Genomic DNA, 27,029 nt, shown 5'->3' with positions numbered 1-27,029 from the left:
GAGGCACCGGAAACTCTCAAATCAATGCGGGGTTGCTAAAAAGCAGTTTAGCAACAGTTTGACGCTTGACATCGCTTCACGGGACACGCTATATCACCATCAATTTCACTACTTCCTTTATAAAATCGTGGGAGCGTATTTCCGAAACGTGTGTCTTTCAGAAAATGTAACAAAAGATATCGAGTTTCTTTTCGATCTGCTGGAGCAGTATGGCTCCTTAAGCGTGTAGGCGAATTTTTAAGACTAGGGAAATGTCGTACAAAATCAGGTACGCGGATTGAACCTTTCGCGAAGATGAGAGCAGTGATGCGGAGTTCTCGTATAATGTTTTTATAAAAGGACTTCCATTTTCTGATTTCGTAAGGTCTAATTACGATATTCAGTCCTTTCCCTTAAGTTTTCCTTGTCACGTGATTTTTTATTAAATTTTTTGGATACGCTGTGTGTGTGTGCAGTTTCATCAATTCATTCCACAACAATTTTTGGTGGAATAATAAGAAAGGGTTATGACTTAATGTAACACGAAAAATTGATATTCCTTTGTGACAAACATGTTTGCCTGCCGAATGGTTAGGTGATTAGGTCGCAAAATGTATACAAAATTATAATAGAATGTTAAAAATCTCATTTTTAGAGAAGAAGTATTACGTTTAGCTGCATCACCTTTAATTTCTCACTCAAAATTCAGTAAATCAGCTCGAAGCCCATAAAAGAGTAAGAATTATTAACCATAACGGAATATTATACTTACAATTAGAAGTACAAATTATTAAATAAGATTAGAAAATACGATTTTTAAATCAAGGTAGTTCGATCTCTTGAATGGTGCTGGTGGAATTTAAATGAGAAGATAGCTAAAAAGAAACTATGAACAAAATAGATGAAATAAAGGAAGGATGAAGGTGATTGGAATAAAAGATTGAAAGGAAGATGATAAAACAAGAAGAATGATGAAAAGAGCAAAAAGAGGAAGTAGCAGAAGAAATAAGAGCGATAAGAACAATAAGAAAGACAAAAGTAAAACAGTGTAGTATAAAATGTTTAAAACAAAGAACGAAAGATGGCGGAACTGATGATGTTAATTGCAACAGGTAAAAATATTAGCCAATAAGCAGTGTGTATGTAATACATGATAATAAAATATAACTATAGATAGAAAAAAGTTATATGTCTACGTACACTAAAAATAATTGAAGTTAAACGTTAAGCAGTAAACGGCGAAAAACAATATGAAACGCGTATTAACCATCTGACCATGGGAGGCGTGTCTAGTTTGACTCGTATATACTATATCAGTATAATCTCGTCGTGGCATTAGAACGTATTGATTAATTAATAAATTTTATTTCATAAAAACACGCGATATCATAGCTTTTCAGAAAATATTATTCTTCCAACCTATAAAAATATATAAAACATTCTAATAAAAAAGTTATTTTCAGTTTGCCTACACACGATATTACTTTACCTTTCTTTAAAAATGTTGCGAAGTTTCTAGTTGCCCCAGGGAGGAAAGTGAAGTTTAAAAACAGAAAGAGTAACAAGTCTGCAAGAAGAAGACATAAAAACATGTATCGAAAAATTGATTAATGAAGTTGAGATTTGTTATAAATATCGTTGATTGTATAATTGCGAGAATGGTCCGCCGTCCGACGTTTGGAAAGGGTCATTTTGAAATAAACATTACGTAAATGTAACGAGAAAGCGATTCGTTTTGCAAGCTCGAAGGGAACGCAAATGAAGACCAATAATGCGGACCGAGAAGTCTTCCTTGCTACTTTGGGAAAGAGGGCTTCGTTTCCGGGATATTAACAGGTGAGAAAATTCGAGTTTCCGAGCACGAAGTTTAAACTTCAGTTAGCTGAGCGCTCATTACTTTCGCCACTGGATTCTCTCCTGAGGGCTCTACTGTAATTATTCGACACGCCGCCAGAGTGTATTTCACTTTCTTTTTAATAAAACTACGCATGCCTCGCTGCACTAATTTTTCACCCTTCCTATATCATTTTTAGATATTACAAAATAATTTATGTTCAGGCAATGAGTAATTGGGTAGCGGAGCAAGTTACTGTGTGGTGACCAATTTCTGTGCCATTGGCTTGATTTCGAGCATAATTAACTTTATATTTATCGAATAAGACATGTTAAATCCGATCATTAAAAAGTAACCAAAATAAAAGAATAGAAAATTTAATCTTATTCGATAAATATAAAGTTAATTATGCCCGAAATAAACCAAGGGGCCAGCAATTGGTTATCCTACAGTAACCGGTCGGCTCTACTACCCTACTCACAAATTCATTAATAAATATCACTTCTACTGTTGCATGCAGTATCCCCAGATGTACTAGTAATATGCATTTATGTACGTTGTTATATTAGCTATCATCTGTGTGCTATAATCAGATTAGGGAAATGTTATCAAATGCGTAATGCTTATCTGCGACATATATCACGAATTAATTCCTCATTAATAGATTCCGGATGTTTAAAAAATCTATTTAATCGATCAAACGTTCCTATATTGTCAGAATAATGTAGAAGTATCATTAATGAAATTAGATAATGAAAATTTCATTGTGCATATAAGTTACAAAGAAGGATCAACTGCATTTTTTAAATTTTCGTTCTAGGTTCACATAAGAATGTTAAAAAACGAGAGATTTGTATTATTTTTTCAATTTCAAGTAATAGCGAAAATAAAAGAACAAGCATTTTAGTCGTTGCACGGAAAACTAGCCCAACATATTCAAGAAATTCAACATTTAGTTCAGTTTCAAAAAGATTATACCGTTTCAAGAGGGTGTAGAATATGAAACGAACAGTAAGACAGAGCAAAATATGTTTCTATTCAGGGAATACACAATAAATCCGTCGAGTTGTAAATGTCTCTCTTTACAACAACTCATGAAACCAAAGTAGGACGCGTGTAGCAAGATGCTCAAAGAGATAAGCTGAGATCGGGTCTTCAATTTTCGGTTGTTAACATCTCAGGAATGGAAACATCTACTTGCAAATTTCCGAAGGACTTTACGACTTCTATCTGCGTCTTGTGAAACGCCCTACATTGTTAGGGCGTTCTATGTTACACAGATTTTATTTCGCTGACCCATTTCATGTATGAGAAACTTCTGCTACACGAGAAGCGAACGTAGATCGGGGTAGGAGGAGATCATCGAGTAAAGGGAGCCCTATTCTAGTCAGACAGCGGTTTCCGTGGTTGCCCTCAACAGCGTTGATAGCTGAAATACTCATGTACACACTACGTTTAGGTTTAGGTAGAACTAATATGCATGTTTATTGCTCGCCACTTTCTCATGTAATGAACACCGATGATCATATCTAATTTCATCGATCCCATTAGTTCCAATTAAGCTATTATCTAAAAATGTTGCACTAATTCGAGGGTATTGGATTGCTGCCATGATATTTAAACGTTCGTTTCAATCGTTGGCGATGAAATAACGATGTGTTTTTATATGGTTACAAGTAATTTCGAAGGTAGCTCTTAACTAATTTCGTCTGACTCTTCTAATTCTTCTAATTCTTCCAATTCCTCTAATTCTTTCAACTTTTCTTATTCTTCCAATTCCTCTGTTTCTGTCAACTTTAATAATTGTTCTAATTCTTCTAATTCTTTTAATTCTTCTAATTCTTTTAATTCTTCTAATTCTTCTAATTCTTCTAATTCTTCTAACCCTTCTAACTCTTCTAACTCTCCTAATTCTTCTAATTCTTTCAGTTTCTTTTTTTTTTTCAAAATCGGTTACCCTAATATTTTGATGAAAAAGGTAAACAGCAAAACATTAATTATTGCTGTGTTAAATGACTGAATTAAATGGTTCACCGTATATATCGCGGCGCAAAGAATATTTTTCGAACGAAAATATTTGTTAGTTATTAAATGACACGAAAATATACACATAGTTCGGCCAAATAATATAACAAAACGATAATGTAATAAACCAATCGATCAAAATTATTGTTACTGATCACCTAAAATGATTTTGACCAGCGATTCGAGGATTATTATATTGTCACCGTACAACTCATGCATATTTGATGAAAAAATGTCTGAAATGAAAGGTAATCTGCATTCAATCGTCAATAAATTGCAACATACAGAATTTCAAAAAGAAATTCTTCTCGTTAAGATATCAAGGTCATCTGAATTTTGTTCAGTGTCACTTCACACTTTTGTCTGCATAGTATTATAACTGACGTCATGATACATTTAAAACATTACAATATTATGCACATTAATTTTGAAATAACGTTAAAATAATTTTAGTCAGTTTTTTCAACCGAATAGCTTCACTGCGCGACGCCATAAATGTGCATAGTTATGATCTTACAAACTGAATTGAGTTCGATGAAAAACAGAATGGACAATTTAGAATTGGACCACTGAAACGTAAGAAATATACTAAAAGTCGGTTTCTTTCTCGATTCTTTTTTTTTGCTGATGAAATCTAAAGTATTTTTACCAAACCTGTTTGCGATTTTCATAGTGGTTACATAACTGACGCACAAGTCCATTTATAGAAACAGAAAAATTCTATTTCCTGATATAGTATCCATAAATATTAAATTCTGACTTACCAATAAAGGTTAGCATCGCTAAGAGCGTCACCATGATCGCCAATTTGGTCTTCAAGTGAATCACACGGCACGTATGTACGAAACGTTTGTTCACTATACCACTGTATTTACTATCAGCAAAATCATTCAACATGTTTGAAGATATTTTATAATAGCTATTAAAAACGCTTTTCTCTTTTTTAATCGTGGGAGAAATTAAATTCTGTTTTTAAGTAACATTGTATCACACCGATATTATTTCTCATAATCCTTTTAAGTAGAATAGCACAGTATATTAATTTTTACATTGTTAATTATAGTTAACGTAATTATATTAATGCAATCGATTGCATTACTACAACAGCTTTACTATGATCAAATATTCACTGCATAATTATTACAAATTGAATAAAATTTTAATACACAGCTAGCTAGAGTCAGTTAATTTAAAAAATACTGTTTCGTAGTAATTTGTATTATTGATATCGTATTTAACGGGCGGATTAATTTCATACTTCTCAATTAGCTTCTTAAGAAAAGTAATAACATTTTTCGAACACGACTAAGTGTTCGTTTATTATACACATCATCGAAATCGATTAGTACTGTGTTCTATACTGCGACTTTATCCTGGTTCAATTAATTCACTCTTTTGTAGTTAATTGATTATTATTTTTAATAATCGTAAAACCATTAAAATTGTTTGAAGTTACAATTGCCTGCTTTTATGTACGGACACTCGATCTGTTTTCATTTATTCGTTATCTCATCGATACAGTTTGCGACTTAATTGAAAATAAATAATGTTTTGTCTTAATTTGAATAAGAATTAAATAAGAGGTGTTTAAATAAAGAATGTTTAAATAAGAACGATGAATTACAAATTTGAGTAATAAATGTGTTTAAATCGAATTTTATATAGATTTTGCTCTTTTGTTTGTATGGATAACAGAAAATGGCCAGCTGAATCGTAGAATATTCAATTAGAAGAAATATTGATCCACGTTTTTCCAGACAACTGGTACCATCTACCTAGCTCATTTCCGATCGCCGACAGGTCAGAGATCACAGTGCGTACTCACGATCGCTGCCAGTACTCGGAGCACAGATATGAATAAGAATACCAGAATACTGGCCCAAACTTTGTCAAAGTTTTCCACACGTGGTGATCGTAAACCAACGGTGCGTACCCCGCATGATTAACCAAGGTTTTCTGACATCGAGAACGTGGTTCAACTTCGCTCGTTAAAACCACGAAATTGCGTCTTCCTCGCGAGATCTAGCCGCGTTAAGAAATTCTCATGGCTTGTTCACGGTTCAATGGGAGAACAAGTGGCGCAAAATCGGCCTATTGATGGTACTGCACTTTGAACTCGGAACGGCCAGTAAAAGGAATTGTTTTACCGTTCACTGCATTCGGGAAGTAGAAATTAAGTTTTCAAGGGAATGGTGCGGCTGTAAACTTTGTGATCCGTGATGATTGAGGCAATCCTTTTTTTTTAACGTATAAAGAGGAAAGCTACTAGATCGTTGTAAAAAAGAGTATTCGATTTCACTGATGGTTCATTTGATTACACCTTCGCAGATGAAACCGCTCTAGCACGCGTTTTATTATTTATCAAGCGTCATTGGTTTCGACCAGAGCAAAATTTTATTCGGATGACGACTAATGAATAGACACAGATAATAGAATAGATGGGTAAAGACGAACGAATAAAATTTTATTCGATACTATCGAATAAATATTAAATCAAATAAAAACTTAAAAGAACAAAAAAGGATGTTTAAAAGACAGACAGATTATGCTGAAATAATTTTCCATGTCCTCGGTTTTATTTGGATGACCATGCTGAAGAATTAGATTCTACGTCCACAAGAATGTCTGCGTTATTATGAAGAACATTTACAGACTTAATTAAACTTTGATTCGATTGCTGGAACCGTTCGAAGCATCGCGCAATGTGCAGTAATCAGTAGATTTCGCTTTAATGCAAGTCAGTTAGCAAATGATCTTCACCTTTCATTTGATATTGACAGCTCGTTCCGACGCCCCCGCAAACTACACCAGCCAATCTTTTTTGAGGACAACCGATTGAAAAATCTCGATAAATACAGAACACTCTCTATAGCTCTTAATTTCCATATTTATTATAAAACAACGAATCCTGAAAAGACTGATTGCGTCCCAACGGGTAATTCAATTAAATCAAACGCGAAACGTTTTATTTATAAACGATCATCGTTTCATCGATCAAGATCACACAATTGTTTCATAAAGCATCGTTTCGATCAAATTTGTTGGTTGCAATCAAATGAAGTAGTAGCTGATGAGTATTAATTTATATTCGTTCATTCGATAAGATATGGTAACTAGTTCAGTGAACACGTAGAGTCAGACTATGTTTTCGAAAGATCTAAAATTTTCACAAAAATTCCAGAAACAGACAAATTAAGATCTAATATAAATATCGGTTATAACTTTTTATTCGTTTGAAACAGCTATGTAATTTTCAATTTGTTTGAAACATTAATATAATGTTTTATTCATGCTCGATGGAAGCCTTGAGGAAGGCAAGTTTTTACTGGAAAAATCGGACTCTACTTAGCAAATGATGTGGAAAAACTTTCGCATGAAATGCGAATTCCAGATCTGCAGTGCTTATCAGTTCGAAGGAAATCGAGGATCGTGTCATTGTAGTCGAATTTATGGATGACTTCCTACATTTCACACCATCTTGGATTAAGCACGAGACAGAAGGAGGCACTAATGAATTATAATACTCCGATTACTTTCTTGAAAAGATGCATTGATTCATGAAAAATGATTTGTAATCTTCATCATGTTTGATACTTTCAACTATATTATTTAATGCTTTGACTGCGAACTCTGCTGTTTGAGAAGTTTCATGAAATCAAAGTAATTTGTCGAGTGAAACAGAAATTGAAAATTTTAAATGTACGACACTGAGTTCTCTGTCAATCTGTTCGCTTTGAGTAGAATATAGAGACATTCGGTATTTCGAATATATTAATTGAACATTTCTGCGAAGCGCGATATTCAAGGTATCAATCGCGTTTAACCAATTGTTATGCAACGATATATCATTCCAGCAACAAAGAAAAGGTATTTGTAAGGATTCCATACGAATTTTGACCAAATTCCCATTCCGGTCGCAGCCGATTTTGTTTCAAACGTGCCACGAAAATATATTGAATACTTCAGTCAAATATCCAATGTAATTCTTATAAATAAGATCACGTTCCTTAAAATTTCAATTGAATTTTTATTCAGTCCTTAAATCACTACTGGTTTCAAATATAAAATGACGGAGATTACGTCAGACATTAAGCAATTAGTACTTTTTATTATTTGTATTTGATGTGCGTTAATTTTTTAACGAAATAGTTAATAGATAAAATTTCACTGAAGTTTGAACAGAGTATACTTGGTAGTTAAAACGATTTGTGACAGGCTTTTTTACGGAGTAAAAGTCCAGAAGAATTTTTGACTCTATAGAAAACTGTTGAATATTCAATACACGACGTCGGCCAATAAAACAATTATTCGACGTTTGAAAATTTTAATTAAATTTTTTGTGCACTACAAACTAGAATGACAATACCTTTATAAAATTCGTTTCAATATCGTGACATAAAATCACACAATAAATTTTTAAACTAAAGAAAACTTAAGCTTCGTCTTCCATTTCGATGTTAATAAAATTATTGAAATTCTTACTGAATGACTTGTGCCGCCTTCTATTTCGCGATACAATTCTCATTACGAATTGTTAATGTGAACTTGGATTATGCACCTAAATTGATTCACAGTAGTATCACTAAACGATTAAAAAAAGGTGGCAATAGTAGTACAAAGAAATAATTTCAGGAAATAATTAAGTAAGCAGTTCTTTTAATTAATCTTTTGGCTTTAAAATGAGGTAATTTGATCTACTTTTTCAAAGCACAAGAAACGAAAAAATGTTATCTTTTTATAATAGGGAGAAAGAAGAAATTTTCTTAAATAATTTATCTTCGTATCAAACATAAGTTTAATGTTAAAGTTATATTGCCGACTATAAGAAAAATGAATTTGCAGAATGAAACAAAAATAATTTTTCATAAAGTATATAAAAACTAAAAGGTTCTTCAGCAAATGCTCATAGAAAACAATTTCAGAAGCGCACATATTCTCACGCAGAAGGGAATAGATTTTTTAATATTATTGAATATTGTTTCAATTACCGAACATTTTTTAAATTTAAAAGACGGAATTTCTTATGAAATCAATAAAGAACAAAGTGATTCAAAAATTATTTTCTCGTTAGAAGTAATTTTAGTGTTACACACGTTGTCACAAGATTTATTTCTTAATTTTATTTAGTATTTCCTTTAATTGCCGAGAACGTCTGTGTAATTTGCATATCTTTTAATTAAATTTATTGTAACTATTATGGACCATTAACGCGCGACAGATAAGAAAATCCAACGAGAACAGCAGCCAGCAAGCATCGAAGCGCACGCGACGGATCCTGGTCGCCAACTGAATCCAGGACCAGTTCGTAGGGGTTCAAGCGACAGCTCACCTCTCTAGCCTGACCAATCGTCAGCAAGCTATCTATCTTCCCTTCTTGTAGCGTCCTTGTGTTTACGTAATATCGAGCTTACCACCGACACCATAATTGTTTCCTCAAATACTTCCCCGATGTATAACAAACTAACCACAAATTTCCCTCACTTTTCCGCATCGAAGAGCGTGCGGCCACATAATCGCAATAAAAAATATAAGGCACCGTTCCCAAATTAAGAGCGTGTTTTCGAGCCATTAACACCTGGAAAATATATCGCTATCATTTGATTTATATTGAAAATAATTAATTATATAGAAAATGTCGATGTTTCTATTCTTAACAATAAAATGATTATTTTTTATTTGGAAAATCCTTAGCATTTCCTTGAGCAAGTATTGCAGTTTAGAACTACGAGAATATTGTTTTTCGAAATTGTATTCTCTTAAAATATATGCAAATTTAGTTTGAAATAATAAAATAATAATAACAATTATTCTCCAATAATTATTAACAAAAATTTTCTAAAATTTTATATTACTTAATAAACTTTGCTGCAAGTAAAGATATTATTATAAACTATATCTATAAAACTTATTTTTCCATTAAAGGTAAAAATTTAATAAATAGTAATTTTCCATAATTATTTACAAAAACTAAAATCAAGTTAATCCAATCAAATCAAACATTCATCATTATTATATTATTATTCGTAAACTAGATATGGAAGACGCTTTTATGGTTAATAAAAGTTAATAATAGTTTGCCATTGCTTTGAGGAAGTGTTGTATTATCCTTGAGCGTTAGGATTTTTTGACAGTCGCAAAAAAATCATTTCTTCATCATTTATACTATTATACACATTTTTTTATCGCACTTAAATCGACTTAAATTTCATATAACATGTTTATTATATAAAACAGTACATTTTATATCTAATAAAAGGATAAGAGCATTTATTATTTATTGATATTCATTACATATATTGATAACTTTTCTGTCATACAAGCTTCTAATGAACGATATTCAATCCTATTTTTTGTTTCCAACAAATAGTATAATTATGTTAATATTATTTAATAAATAATTAAATATTTAGGATTTTGATCGAGTTTTTTCCGTCAAATATAGTATAGCTACTAGTTTATTCATTGAGAATATGGATTAGATTTCATTGAATTTTGCTCGCGGCACAACGCCGCAATATTAACTTTGAGCAAATAAGAATGCAACTCGTAGCTGCGATGTTTGTTTGCATTTTGTATTTAGTATAAACCTGTGTACGTAAGTATTACCGACATAAGCCTTGTATTGTAAGATTCCAGTCAGTCTGTCCATTTACTTCAGAAGACGCGTTCAGTGGTAATAACCAGCAATAAATATAGTCTAAATTAACTAAAGCTAATTTTTTAGTATCCTCAATTTTTCACGATCATTTAATACATTTTTTTATTGAACAAAAACTAATACATGGCAAAATGAATAAATTTGAATTATGTATATAACCAACATTATTTTCTCTGATCTTTTATTCTAGACCTAACGTCTATCAGATATTATACTCTTTTCGAATCTCGATTGTATGAAGAAAATGCTCTATATATAACTATATAATTATATTATAATATATTATAAGTTGCTTATTGGATTACGTCATATTCAATTGTATTTCGCGTGTTTATATCATTAGCAGCGTATAATTATAAGATGATTTTTTAACGTTGGTTATAGACACTGAAAATAATCAGTATGACAGATAAGGAACTTGAATGTACATAAATGTACACTTGATTAACTGTAAAAGCCACGAATTAACTTGTACACATAATGAATTAATACGTCCTTTCCACTTTTCTCTGCATCTTTAAATTAACAATAGATACAAAAGCATTACGTCAATGAAAATTGAATGGTCTGAATGCAATGTAAAGTTCTGAGGAACGCTATTTAACATTAAATAAAGATACTGTACAAAATTCGATATATTTTTAGCACCGTAACATGATCTCATCTCATGTAAATAATTTTTACATAGAAGCAAACATAAATTGAAACATATAAACATAATTTTAATAGATATTGATATAATATGTTTACCACTATCCTTTCACTCAATGTGACAAGTGCAAAACACTAATCTGAGAAGGAAACCACTCGCATAAAGGTCAGTCGATACTCGAAGTGTTGGCGACGTCCATTAAGGGACAACGCACGCGTTCATCTTCACTTCACAGGGATACATACATATAGACGAGTGCAGTGTAGCCGGAACAAACAACAAAAGGGCAGCAACTTCATTTAAAAAAGTTGCTTAATTAAAAATCATTTGAATAATGCACCTACGCTTTGTCGCAACTCTGTAGGAGAGTTCGTAATCTAACAGCTGGTCTCGTATTTTTACACAACACCTTGATTCCGCGCCTATGTAGCTTGATGCAATTTAAAGAGAATATCAAAGGTACTATTGATTGAGTCAGACGTGATAAGTTACATATACATTTTGGTAGACAAGGGAAATCAGTTCTTTTATAAAATATGTAAATAGAAATAAAAATTCTTATCAAGATTTTAATAATGCAATTTCAAGAGTTCATATAAACATCATTCGAAATTTTCAATACGTTCTTTTATGTACTATGTTTCCAAAAAACAGATGTCAAAAGAATCATAGGGCTTCTAAACCAGATTCGTAGAAATTTAATAAATTTATTTTTTATATAGTTATATGGTACTTGTCAAAATATGGTGTTTACTGAACAGTCCATATTGAGTCTATAAGAACAAAGGTGAATGATTTTTTAGTTCGAAATCATATTTTATAAATCGCATAACCATCGTTTTTGGAAATACCAACATTTTCAAAATCAACTGTTATGAATATTAATATTATTTTTCTTTAAGAAAATAGTTTGTCAATGTATTTTGACAAAACTCGATGCTAATGATTTTGGTATCAGACACCATTTTGGATATTAATCGTTTTCAATATTAGTTGTTGATATTTTCAGATATTCTCAAAACCATGATACATGCTAGTAACCTTTATATGTATATGTATAACCCTAGTTTGTCATTCCTGTATCCATGTAATCCCTCAATGTTTATTTGTTTCTCATTCTCTCAACTTAACTTTTCTATTAAAACCAAATTGACACAATGATAAAAAAGTCATTATTATAATGAATAAGTGTTATTATTATATCATGCTGAAAGGTTAAATAATTCAAGGTTACAATTTGTCTTGCTAAAAATAAAAGAGATGCAACTTCTATTGCAGGGATACGGTCCCCATTACTTACAATTACCACGGTTTGTATTACGGATGAGGAAAGTATGTCAAACTGACACGAGAAACAGGTCTCGCAACCAACTTTTATGTTTCTTTAGCTGGTGCTAATTCTAGGCAGAATGATACCATTGCACGCTATGCAAGAACGTCTGATGTTCCCTCCTTTGCATACGTTGCATATCAGAGATACCGTCTATTATGTAGATCTTATACTAGGGATACTAGACAGTACGTAGACCTAGAAATTAATTCGTTGCCTTTTTTATTGAATTAATTACTCAACCATTTTGATTTTAAATGTATATTCCAGCTGTTTATGGCTTTGCTGCGTTAACTGAAGTCTCTGTGAAGCTTTGTATAATTTGGCAAAACAAAATTCGTTATTTATAGAATGTGGATTTTTATGAAAAATAACAATCTTTCTTTTCTTTAATGATTTCATTGAATTGAAAATAATATGTAAGTATAGGATATTCTTAAATTACATTCTTGTTACAATGATCACATGTTTTTACATCTTAAATTCTTCAACTTTTTACTGTATTAAATTTCATCTTCACATTTTTATCATAAATTCACCCATTTAAGTGTTCAAAATACAGAGGTATAGGTACATTTCGAGTTGGCATAAATAAGGTAGTATTTCAAAATTTGTTTATTTAGTTAGTTCTACATTTAAGGTTATTTCGAAATATGAATTGCATATATGAATTGGAATTTTTAATTCAAATAATATTTATTTCGAATCTATTAGAAATAACTCATTGAGGGATAGCCATATAGTTTCGGAAGTAATCTCCAAAAAATGTTTTCATTTTTTATTTCAATTACTGTTGCCCAGTACAGGAAACGCAGCTTTGGGATTAATATTTAGACGGTAGTTGCATTGATCAAAGCGTTTTCGCTTTAAAAAAAATTCCAGCTTTTTATCTTTTTTAACTTTTGTATACATCTGCAAAGGTTTATAAAAGTCGAAGAACAATGGTCGAGTTATTGTTGTCGGAAATTCAAGACAAAAGTCGATTTCATCGTCGTATATTGACATATTTCAAGAAACGTTTTACAAAGTGTTTGACTTGCAATTAATGCGGCCAACGAAACAGATGCAGCGGACTTCCTAAGAATACATCTTGGAAACCGTAATTGTGGCTCCAGAACCAGTAAAATTTCTTTCTGATGTTAAGTAGCTTTTACAATACTACTAATAAAGGTTTCAACTCTTTCACCGTTGTATAATCGGTTCTTATTAAGAAATAAGATGCTTTTCCAAGACAATGATACCGAGAACTTCAGGACTGTAAAATCTGAATAAAAGAATCATTGCTTTTACATTGTACAGTCTCGATTACATAAAACTTTAATACCCGTACCAATAAATCTTCTTGTAGTATACAAGATTTGCAATTTGTATTGCATTGCAAGGTATACTAGATTCGTTAGTTTTATTACATTGGAAATAATACTAGATTCGTTATTTTTATTACGTTGCAAGAAATACAAGATTTCTTATTTGTATTACATTACAAGTAATACTAAATACAGTAATTTTTATTACGTTACAAGAAATATAAGATTCACAATTCTGATCAAATTGCAATCAAGATTACATTTTTTCCCTCAAATTCTAGTATTTGCAATTAAGTTTGAGGAACCTATAAATCCGACATGATTTGTGACAAATAATGCAGATAGCTTAAATGGAAAATCGATATGTCAATAACCAATTACCGATATCAGTTAAACGGTGCAGCTCGCTTCGTATCATTGAACGACTAAAATCTGAAAATGTTTGCTAGAATCTGAAAAATATAATGAAAACGTGTTATAAATAAATGATAGATTTTTCTACTATTCGTTCTATTTTCTAGAAAGCCACGGGAAACGAACGAAATTCCGATTCTCATGAAATCCTCTTAGGTTTTGGCCTTTTCATATTTCTATTCCGACAATTTTTCTCTGACATATCAGAATAAAAATTCAACGAAGTTTCGGGATTATTTTGATCACATTCAGTTTACAGTCGATCGACCATGATTGTTCGGATTCACGGATTACACATCGGAGTCATTAAGAAATTGGCGCACACTTAACTTGATAAAGTAGTTTCAATTGGAAGCCTTGTAAAAGTAACTGAAAGAAGTATTCATGCTCCGTTGGCTTTCTCTTTGACTTGACTATAGCGACTTTCTTTGGCGAATGAAGCAGATAAAACGCATTTATGATAAATTATCCACTAATAAAAAAACTTTTATAATGGTGCAGATTTCGTGAAAATAAATTTGAATGGAATGCTGCATTAAAAGAAGATGGGACAACTAATGTCGACGTATAATGACACAAAAGAGTATTTCAAAAGGGTAACGTACTTTTCATAAATTTTCTTGTATCTCGATTATACCATTAGATTGTGGTAATACGTCCGTTCGTATCGATTATTACCACGGATACTGAAATGTTCTTAAATATATTCGTTTAATCATACTGACGGATATATTCTTTTGATAATGATAATGATATATAAATATTTTATTTCAATAACAATAATAAATATATTCTGTCATTCTCCTTAAAAATGTTGTAAATAAAATATGCTTGAAACAGTAACTTCCATATAACATGTAATTTTATAATTGAATATAAAATCAAGAATACAGAAAAGAATAAAAGTTTGTCCAGGAAAGTAATATGCAACTCAGATTATCTTTACACATGCACATTTAAAATTTAAATAAACAACTTTATTACTTAAAAACAGCTACTTAAATATAAAACTACTTAAATATAACTATATTTATCTTTAAAGCATCATATTTTGAAGAAATTAACGTCAATTAGCTTTGAAAATGTAACACGTTTATTACAGTTAATTAATAAATCTAAAGTCAGCTTAATTTTTTCTGCTAACTTTTCTAACTAGAATTTTTCTTTGCTGGACGCAGAAGTAATTTCATCGTGCCTTCATTCGTTATAACAGCATTAATTCCTCTTTTATTAAGCAAGAATGAAGATTTCTCAGCTCTCCATGAGAAAATGAAATGAACCTTGCTACTACACACATTTCGTAACGCGATCATAAATATCTGTTCACTCCTTCCGCGTAATTAGGCGAATAAAGGCAGCTGTCAGTTTTCATTCATCGAACAAATATTCTTAATTATCGAGTATTATGAAGCACCTCGACTCGTAATTTTCTGCACCCTGTGTTTCAGCGATATTTAACCAGCGATAATTTATATTTATAGTTTTCGTTATATTCTTTGTATTGTTCGGATGTCTATAATATACCTTTGGAGGATCTTTTAACTTAAAATGTTCTCTAATAGCACACAGTTGAATTTACATGGATTCGCGAGCCAACACGTACATTTAAACGTACGGGTAAAAATCATATTTTTTACAACGAAAGTAAAACAAATTCTTTTTTGTTACAGTAGGGTATGTACAAGCGGGCACAAGTGATTCCTGATTAAAAACGCGAAAAAAAATATAGAATAACTCTTTTTTTGTTTGGAACTTAGATTTCAAGAAAATCGAGTTTGAAAATTGTTGTACACTCTTACAACTGAGATACAGTTCGTCGAGCAACGTATATTACCTATAACTACAATTCGCATTCAAACAGTAATTAATATCATTTCCGAAAATGTCTTAATTATATCTTCTCGTATAATAATTGAATCTTACATATTTGATGTCACTAATGCATGTCTTGTTTAACGCGTTCAACAAGACAACAACGTAGAACGTTGAAGTACCAATATATCGCGTACCCTGCGCATTCGATAAATGGCTTTTTCCAATGTTAAAAGTAATAAAAGTTGTGAACATCGCGTTATGGACGAATGAGTAAAATTTTTTATCGAAACTTGAAACAGGTGTTACATCGACGCGACGCGACGCGACGCGGTACGGTGAATTTACGAGCACTGATTCTTTCCATAGAAGATAAAACTGTTAAAAAAATAAGCACGTAGCATTACAAATTTTTCACGTCACCACACAGTTTTATAACCGATGAAATATCTTTTCTTATTATGCAGTTTTCAGAGATCTTTAACAATATTACAAGCGTCACTATTTTTCTATAATTATGTATATTAAAAATATATCATTGTTCTTTGAAATGAAGTGACAAGTGATAGAAATTAGTTTTCCTAATACGTACTTAAATTATAGCAAATTACACTTTTATGTCTCTGATACTTTTTGAATTATACCTAATTGAACATGTTAAATTTTCATTTAATTTTTTAATTATGAATGCAATGGAGTGCAGTATTAATTTTGGTCACAGTGCTCCGTGACTTTAAAACAAGTCATCATTAACACACGTTAATTTAATTATTTAAAAAATCATGTAATTTCTCTATTAATCCATCAAGTTTGCAATGTTTCAATGAAAAATTACTAAATTGATAATGTGCAATATTTACTGAAACAATAATAGGCAACAATTGGTAGTCCGATTAAGAGTTAATTTATTCATGAAGTTTTGGGATAAAGCAGCAGATTTTGTATACCAATGAATTTAACATAACACGTAGTCGTTCAATATGAGAAGACATAAAGTCGATCTGCAAAAAGACAGACGTCTTTACTTTATGAGATTTTAAACGAGGTCTTAGCAACAACGAAATATAAACATTTCTCAAATCATACACACAATATACACTATATACGTAGTGTCCATTAATTTCCATCATTCATCAGCGTAAAAATTAATTTTTAATGGTCAAATAATTACGTAAGCCACATACAAATGAGCAAAACGCATTCAAACATTTGTATATCATAAAATTATGAAATAAACATCATATTGTTACATACTTTCGTTATTAAATGAAAATTAGTTCATTTCTCGAATGAGTTTGAAGTGGCGAAATGAATTAAAAGTATCAATACTTCGGCAGTCCTTTTAATTACAACTTTACTATCACGTATTACCATAACTGGTATGCAACATACTTTTATGACAGAACTGCGTATATGGCCATAGTGATCCAAGCAATTAAGAAGTGACTCAGATCATTCCAGATTGGAGCAAGTTCTTTATTGTAACCATAACGTGATCAGTGACTGTTGAGCATATAAACATCGAACTATGTATCTTGCATCATGAAAGTGCATGATACAATCAAACTTTTTGTTAAACGTATTGAAAAGTTCGATTGAAATTAAGATAGATTGCAACCTTTATCAAAGTGTTTATGTTTCATTATTTGGCATCTGCATACCGCAAAATGCAAATATTTCAGGCGTGAACTCGGGGGAAATTTTAGGTTGTTGGGATACCAAATACTGCCTATGAATAGGTGTATGTTAGGAGAAACTTGTATTTTCGTAGATTAACTGTGGAAAGGACACCGATCATAATATCCTAAGGTAATGAAGCCGGTTATTGGGGTGTTAAATTACGGTTAACACGGGGTGTTAAATTACTGTAACTACATATTCATCGAATAAGATACATTAAATTTTTTAATAATTTTATTTTGTTTATTTTTTAACAAAATTGTCTTATTTAAAAGAATTTAGTAAGCAAAATTAAACAAAATAAACATAATAAAAGATATAAAAACATTTAATTTGTCTTATTCGATAACTATGAAATTAATTTTTTGGAATTTAATATCTTAGCAGTAGAGAAGAAAAATTATAGAAGGAAATAAAGTAAATTAAATAAAATAATGAAATATTCATATCAATTATTATTTTTTTATTTAATTATAATCAAAATTGTGTTTTGTATTAATGGTATTAATATTTTTCTATAGCTAATTTGTAAAAGTGTTGTCTTAGTGTTAATGGACACACATTGATTGGCTTCTGAGCCGTCCACATGTAGTTTCTAAAAGGGAACAGTCAATTCCTGCTTTTCAAAATTATATTTCCATACATTTACGCATTCCGAATATATAACGGTTGTAATTTTTATTTACATAGAAATATCGCGCGAAAATAATTGTACGAGAAGATCGTTTGCATGGAACTTCTATTTTTCGTTCAATCGAAACAGCTGATAAATGTGACAAGTAAATTATGTGTTTTATTCATTTCCATCGTGTATAAATTTATAAAAGACAATAAGATGCAAATTTTAACGCAGAAACTGTTTCAGCACGAAATTTCTACTGAATATTCATTTCGTCGACGATGTGAAAATGAATTACTCATCAATTGAAAACGTACAACGAATACCATTTGACGATCACTGCGAACCAATTCTCATGTGTCGTAGAACCCTCTTGTCAAGATTTATAATTTTAATTTCTGTAACAATGCTCGCAGCGACATTATGCCATAGCTTCACCGGAAATTATGTTCAACAGAGACTATATTTGTAATTTTAATGCTGTCTAAATTTATGTTATCCTTATCAATAATGCTGTTAGTGCTCGTGGTGCTCCTTGTGAGCTTCGAGCCTTGTAGTATCTTGCACGTGGTGTGCCGACAAAAAACTATATTCGCTAACCGGGTGTTCTAACAACTAGCTTCCCGGGAGACCTCTGTATCCACTGACGACTCAGGGTGGATGAACAGCTCAGGACTGGTGGAATAACCGTGTGGCATCCACGAGGTCACCTCGGTTATCCCTACCTTTACTTAACCTAGGGTGGGCGGCAAGGAATTACGGTCCAATCACGGCAATCCCAAATCAAGTGAGACTGCCCCAAAACGGTGGGCCGGGAGTGGCGGGAGAGTGGCAAAATGACTCCCGCTAGACCTCCCGCGCTGATGGGCCTACGTGCCCGAACAATGCCAGACCCAACCGTAGTTGACTGGACCGTACTTAAGGACCAGGAGACGTTATGACGGTGCCAGATGTGCCCGGGAACGGCCCGGGACAGACCCATACCGTCCGGGTACCCAAACACATGGCCCCTGCCATAAATCCTGGCCACTTGGCCGTAACATACCGCCCACCTTGAACTACCCTAGTTCAACAACAATTGATTATAAAATCGGCGGTGGCTCAACGGTACTCGATCCGGTGAGCTCGTCTTCGAGAGGCAGCAAGCAAATCCTGGTGGTGGGCCTCTTCAATGTCCCCTGGGCTGTACGGAGGGTGACCACCCTGCAGACACCATCCTGACCGGGATGCAGCTCCCAGATGCGACCTAGGGCCCACTTCATGGGGGGTAGGTTGTTCTCCTTGATGAGAACCAGAGCACCGACCTTGGGAACAACAGCGTATCCTTGTCTCCATTTCCGACGTTGTTGGAGCCCATGCAGATATTCCTGGTGCCAGCGCTTCCAGAAGTGCTGAACCATCTGCTGTAACAACTGAAACCTATTCAGCCGGTTTCGCCGGGTGTCCAGGAGATGGACATGAGGCAATGCCGTCAACGCCTCTCCCACCAAGAAGTGACCAGGCGTCAGTGGGTTCAGATCAGAAGGATCGGACAACAAAGGATGGAGGGGACGGGAGTTAAGACAGGCTTCAACCTGTGTTAGAACCTTACACATCTCCTCGAATGTGAGCCTCTGCTCGTCTATCACACGTCTCAGGTGCGTTTTGACGGAGCGGACCGCCCGCTCCCACAATCCGCCAAAATGCGGCGCGCGTGGGGGGATCAGCTGCCATTGAATCTTGTTTTGAGCCAATGCCCCTTTAACCTTGTCGTTGTGAGCGGGGGATGCCAGTAAGTGACCCAGGTCCCTTAACTCATCTCGCGCTCCAATAAAATTCGTGCCATTATCCGAGTGTATGACACGACACATTCCTCGTCGCGCAGTGAATCTACGTAGGCCGTTGAGAAATGAATCAGTGGTCAAATCCACTGCCAACTCCAAGTGAACTGCTTTGGTCACAAAGCAAACAAACAGGCACAGATAGGCCTTCCTACTAGTTCGAGAGCGCCCGCTGTCCACTACTAGAAACGGGCCGGCATAGTCCACGCCGCACGTAGAAAAAGCCCGGGCAGGAGTAACGCGATCGGCTGGTAAATTGCCCATTTGGGGTTGCGCGGCGCCAGGCTTCGTCCGGAAGCATCTCATGCAACTACGCACAACCTTCCGCGTGATTCGTCCGCCTGATGGAATCCAGTAGTTCGCGTGAAGAGACGCGAGAGTTTGTTGGCAACCGGCATGCAACAATCGGAGATGCTCGCGCCGAATTATCAGGACTGCCAGAGGACTGGAACTTGGTATTAAGATCGGATGTTTTCGCGAGAAGGCTATCGGAGCATTCCGCAGGCGGCCGCCCACCCTAATGATCCCGAGTTCGTTCACGAAGGGGTTTAGGGACAATAACGAGCGTGTTCGATCTAACGGCTGCCTAGCTCCTAGCTGCCTCATTTCGACGCTAAGGTGATGGTTTTGCGTATCATTCAACGGAACGCCCGACGCGGTTTTCGCTGAGCCATCAAAGACGACCCGAAGTTTGGTGGTCGTGCTATTGCCTTTCATCACTGCTTGATGAGGCAGGTAATAGCTACCGCTGACCCCTCCTATGTCCTTCGGATCCAATCTTGACATATGGCCCAGATTTTCATACTCGCGAAGGAACTCCTTATACCGCGCTTGGAGGTCGGGCTGCTTCCTGAATTTGCGTTCTAAATCCGGAAGCCCACGTTCCGCCTGAGGACGAGACTCTCCCAATTTATGAGTCCTATCGTTGGACGGAATCGCTACGACGGATCGCACCTGCTCGTCGCGCCTAGTATTTTCAACAAAGTGCTGTTCGCACGGATCGTGGTCTTTGCCATTGACCTCCGCGTTACCGACCTCTACGTTACCGATCTCTTCGACTTCCCCGAGCAGAGATAGACCGATTTCCGAATCGGAGTTCGTCGCAGTGACTGAGTTTTCGCGAGCTTTCAAAAGGAGTGTCTCACCCTTGGATATGATCGAGTAGTAATCGTTTTCAAAGGACTCGCGCTCGGCAAACTGCGCTTCCTCGTGCGGGGTGTACATGGCGACACATTCTATTTGGGTCTGAATGCGGTTGAAGGTTTCGTAGAGACCCTCATTCATTCTCAAGCGTTTCTCAAAAGCTATTGCATCTACCGTTGCGCCTTCAGACTCGAGGAATTTTTTGAACATGGTGAGTCTGGCCTTGAGAGTCCGGCGCTCACTAACGCATGACTTTACAGTTTCCATGATGTGTAAGGCTAACACAGATTAAAATAATGGAAATGACTCACGGAATAGACGGGTTGGATTAGCGTGACCACGTGGCTTCCTCAAATCGTCCCTTAGAATGCCTGCTGCGTCCTGGCGGCTAGAGGTGCGTCCAGAGTCCCAGTAGACAATGACGTCCTGGATGCTGTTGCCTCGACGATGGAAGCTTACGTTGCGTGGCTCTTGCTGCAATCTCGAGTGGTCTTGCGCTCGAAGCGTGGACCCTGATGACGACTGTCTCTTGCTCCTATCACGTCCAGGGGTGTGGTGAGCCCAGTTCTCACACACGGCAGCCGCACTGGATGTACAAAAGACAGCGGACTTCCAAGAGGTCGAAGTTCTTCCTTTTCCAAAATCCGTTGGGGGACCAAATGTTATTGGTCGTATTAACCCTTGAAGATGCACGCCGCTTGCTGCTATCACGTCCAGGGGGGTGTTGAGCCAAGTCCTCACACACAGGCGCCTCACTGGATGTACAAGTCGACGGCCAAGTCTTCCAACAATGTTACAGTACTGTGTGGACCTTTCCACACAGTATCCGGCTCGAAGGACCAAATGTTATTGGTCGTGCAAACCCTTGAAGATGCACGCCGCTTGCTGCTATCACGTCCAGGGGGGTGTTGAGCCAAGTCCTCACACACAGGCGCCGCACTGGATGTACAAGTCGACGGCCAAATCTTCCAACAAGGTTACAACACTGTGTGGACCTTTCCACACAGTATCCGGCTCGAAGGACCAAATGTTATTGCTCGCGGTGCTCCTTGTGAGCTTCGAGCCTTGTAGTATCTTGCACGTGGTGTGCCGACAAAAAACTATATTCGCTAACCGGGTGTTCTAACAACTAGCTTCCCGGGAGACCTCTGTATCCACTGACGACTCAGGGTGGATGAACAGCTCAGGACTGGTGGAATAACCGTGTGGCATCCACGAGGTCACCTCGGTTATCCCTACCTTTACTTAACCTAGGGTGGGCGGCAAGGAATTACGGTCCAATCACGGCAATCCCAAATCAAGTGAGACTGCCCCAAAACGGTGGGCCGGGAGTGGCGGGAGAGTGGCAAAATGACTCCCGCTAGACCTCCCGCGCTGATGGGCCTACGTGCCCGAACAATGCCAGACCCAACCGTAGTTGACTGGACCGTACTTAAGGACCAGGAGACGTTATGACGGTGCCAGATGTGCCCGGGAACGGCCCGGGACAGACCCATACCGTCCGGGTACCCAAACACATGGCCCCTGCCATAAATCCTGGCCACTTGGCCGTAACAAATGCATTGTTATTTTTTCGAAACAGTTCCTATAAAGTTTTTAGTTTCTAATAATAAACATTTTTATTCATCTACATTCTTTTATCTTTTAGCTCTAAATTTGCATTTTTTAACTGTTGCAAAGACGATGCAAATGTTAAACTGCTATAATCGTATTATTTTCATGTTGTAATTTATAGGACTGCATACTGTCATAAATTCATTTTATTCACAAATATGTTTTACGTACTATCATCATGAATAAATTAATTACTAAATTTATATTTTCAATTTACATGACGTATACCTGAAAGAAAAAGATGAAATAATCGCTTTTGATCTTCTTTTTGTAAGTTGAATAACATAAGACTGTTATTAATGATATAATATTTTTATCAATTATATAATATTGTTATTATAATATTGTTATTATAATAATGTTATATTAATTAAATACAAGATCATGTTTATCATACCTGCAGCATGTATGGTCGCAGTCAGGCTAACTAAAGTTAAATATTCATAAATGCCGAATACAATCGATTGGAAGATTTAAAATATTTATCAGTATTTCCTGTACGGTTCTATGCTGAATCAAGTGACTGAATGTTTAATTTATAACGCTGCCCTATATTTACTTACAATTATAGTTGCCTCCAACACAATTAACAAGTAACAGCTAGGAGTGCATGTGTAATTCGGCAGTATTAACGTCGCAATGTATTATGTTACTACTATTGATCTAGGATTTAACAAAAATTATATTAATTGTATTAGGTCAAAGTCACACGAGCGTCGAAAAAACGAATATTGATCATCTCTCCTCGTATTTCTAGTTAAAAGCAAGGACAAATCTTTCTTGTTTTCCATTAGCGAAACAAAGAGAGACTACCAACGTCCGTCGATTTGACACTCGTGCGACTCTGGTTTTAATTCGTATTGGTTTATATTGATTTGTATTAAGCTTGTATTAAGCTCATAAAAAATTGCTATACCACGTTTAAAAATAATTTTGACTGTATCAAATTTGTTTGTATTTTTAACAGACTGTTAAAAGTGCCATTAGATTCAATTTCATATGTGTAAGTTACAATAAATCATATAAAATGGAAATATTCTAGATCAAAAAACATGTTTGGCATTTCGAATTAAAATAGCTTCGAGTGCAAAAGGATAACTTACATTAATTATTATTATTTCGTATTAATTTATATGAATTTGTATTTATTTGTATTAATATGTACTAATTTCTTTCTATTAATTTGTTTCCATTTATATCTTTTTGTACCAATTTGTATCAATTTGTATTAATTTGTATTAATTTGTCAATGAAGATTTCTCTTTGGAAGTCATACATAGAATGTTACCAAATTATGTGATTGGGATCTTTCGCATTATACATATTCATAGTAATTTGATTTATCAGAAGGAAACATTATGGTTAAAGGTATCAAAGGTAAGTCAATCGGTAAACTTTAGGAAAGCTGTGGTAGCATGTTAAGGACTAAGTCCCTCGTCTCTTGTGACATTACAGTATTAATAATTTCTAATCATCAAATAGCTGATGTAACCATCGAGAATCACGTTGCCTAGAAACCTCTTCTCTACATAGGGAACTACAATTATTCCCTACTGAACTTCAATATATTATGAACTAATGTTCCTCCTTGTGTTTCATCATCAGCACGCTATTTATAATATAATCCCATCATAAATGTAATTTCGAATAAATTAGAAAACATTTCGAATCAATTTAGTTACAACAATATTGAAACTTCAACATCATTTTTCAAGAAAACATGCCATTTAGAACCCATCGTATTCTTCTTAAAATGTGACCTCTTCTTTTTGATTTTTGAAGGTCAAGCAGAATTTTTGTTGCTACGATGATCTTTACCATCAATATTTATACATCCTGCACGTATATTTAGTGATTTATGTTGCGGTTGGTGAATTATTACTTCATAATATATAGTTCTTATCTCGAAAGCACTCCATCGCGTGCTTCATTGTACAGTTTTCAATAAATCAAATATTGCTCGCTTTCAATTTTGGCTGGTAACTAGATTTATTTCCACATAGCATGAGTAATAGCAAAACGTAATTATTAGCGTTATTGATGCCATATATTCGGATCGTGCACAAATTCATGAACCGTGGAAATTTGTGGTTTTATTTATCGCATGAATTTCTATCTTCTTATTTTGAACATAATAAAATTCTCGTAAGTCTAATAGCAGGTACAGCTTCCGAAGTATTCTACTTAAAACTTAAAAAACTAGTTAAAACTACTTAATAAATAAGCAATGCAGGTGCAGCAGCTCGGGTTCATAATGAAAAAAACTTTGAAACATAATTTCAATCATTTATCACCCACAGATCATACCGTTGTTGACCAATTTCAATGAAATTTTAGTGACCCGAATCTACGAAACTAATTCTTTAACTTCTTAATATCAGCACGGAGAAGGAGGTATGTAGTTTGTGCAAAACTACGTTTGATATTTTCCACGCGATTTTGCAATCGCGTATAATTTAGGTTGCAATCTTTCCCAGTTTCACTTTGAACTTATCCAAAGAAACCGTTTGATCTAATGCTAAAAAAGTTTGGTTTTAAAGGACATACAAATATTAATGCACGGATCTCAGTATAGAAGAAAAATTTCTTCGATTGCAAAAAATAGAAACTGCATCGATATTGATTTTATGTTTTAAAAATTTTAATAAATTACAAGCAATATGGCCGAATTCTTAAATTCTTCTGATAATTTTAATTGTCATCATTTCACCTACACTTAGCCTTGTGCATAAATGCACAATGTATTGTAACTTCTGGCAATAATTGCACACAGTTTTCACATGATCATATTTTAAGTCGAATGATTTCGTAGTCCTAAAAACCTTCTTTATTACTTAGAACTGGGACCACCTACGCGATACGTTTCTACCTCTGGCTACAATATTATATGCCCAAGGACTAACCAGAAATTCAGATATAATACATATAATTAGGCAAAATACGTAACTGTGCATTTTCGTAAAATATCGCTAAAGTTTCCGACCCATGCAATTAATGATCACACTCTGGCGACTTTAACTTTAGGAAGCCGAAACTCAACATTTCGAAATAATAGAATTTATGTATTAGTCTACAATTTATATCAGTACAATAACAATTTATTATAAACAAAATCATAAAATTCTTAATGTTCAGTATGGTTCTAGACAAAATAGTATTTTGGCGGACTAGTTGCACACCTAAATTAGTTAGTAAGTTTTCATGAACAAACGAAAAGATAACACGTTAATTGTTATCCTAATAATTATATTCAAATTTTGTTAAAATCAATAAAATTGCGACTATTTGCTTTTTAACAAAAAGATCAGTTTCAAGCATAGTGAATTATACGAATAAAAAAAAGTGAAATAAATATAAGCGAAGTGAATGCTGCAAATATTTAATATCAAATAGGTTCTTTTCGAGACGTACACAGACAATATTGGGTCTGCTCTTTTATGTGCAAAATCAAACAACCAGAAAGAAATATCTCTTTTATGAGTACCTTGCAGAAATCTTTGAAACAATAGGTGACAGATACGTCAATACAGACGAAATGATTCGTGAATATCGCAAAGTCAAACGTGGAGAGGAAAAATATTTTCAAGATTTTCAAGAGGAAAAATATTCAAGGTTAATAAAACCGTAAAATACCAACAAATTGTTCAGAGATTTTTTTTAGATTTTGCACAGTTTTACAGTCACAATTCTTAGAATCTTTTCCTACAGAATAAACCAATTTTTAGAATTCTTTCTTAAAGAACAAAATAATTTTTAGAATTCTCTTCATTAAGATAACACAACTTTAGAATCCTTTCTTGGTATAGAGAAATATTTTTCACATAACTGTATCAATTTAAGATTTTATTATTGTGTATTAATAGTTTGATCGCCGGAATTATTTGCTCAGATTCGAAAATTAATTTGTACGCTAATGTATTTTATCTTTCTAGTTTCATCAGAACCCGAGAAACGTAAGAATGTTAAAAATGTAATTAATGCGGTAACTTAAACTTTCAATATAAATTTGATGAAATTATTGAAATTTATGAAATTTTTGAGGTTGTGGCGTAGCAGTGAGAGTGTTAGAGAAATAAAACTATACTATAATATATTGAAAGTGAAAAATATGTTATATGTAGACTGAATGAAGACCACTGAAA

General features: G+C 34.2%; 1 protein-coding gene and 1 long non-coding RNA gene across 2 annotated transcripts in view; one reads left to right on the top strand and one right to left on the bottom strand.

Annotated features, from left to right (window-relative positions):
- The window catches only part of LOC117219482 (cholecystokinin receptor type A), a 108,937-nt gene extending 103,109 nt beyond the window's left edge, over positions 1–5,828 (bottom strand). Inside the window, exon 1 of the mRNA XM_033468658.2 lies at positions 4,603–5,828. The gene's annotated coding sequence lies outside the window, so the exon portion shown is untranslated. The remainder of the gene's footprint in view (positions 1–4,602) is intronic.
- Positions 1–27,029, top strand: part of LOC143258888 (uncharacterized) — a 186,985-nt gene that overhangs the window by 119,341 nt on the left and 40,615 nt on the right. The window lies entirely within an intron of this gene.

This window comes from Megalopta genalis, chromosome 2, assembly GCF_051020955.1.
Source record: "Megalopta genalis isolate 19385.01 chromosome 2, iyMegGena1_principal, whole genome shotgun sequence".
NCBI lineage: Eukaryota > Metazoa > Arthropoda > Insecta > Hymenoptera > Halictidae > Megalopta > Megalopta genalis.
This window is presented reverse-complemented; position numbering and strand designations above follow the sequence as displayed.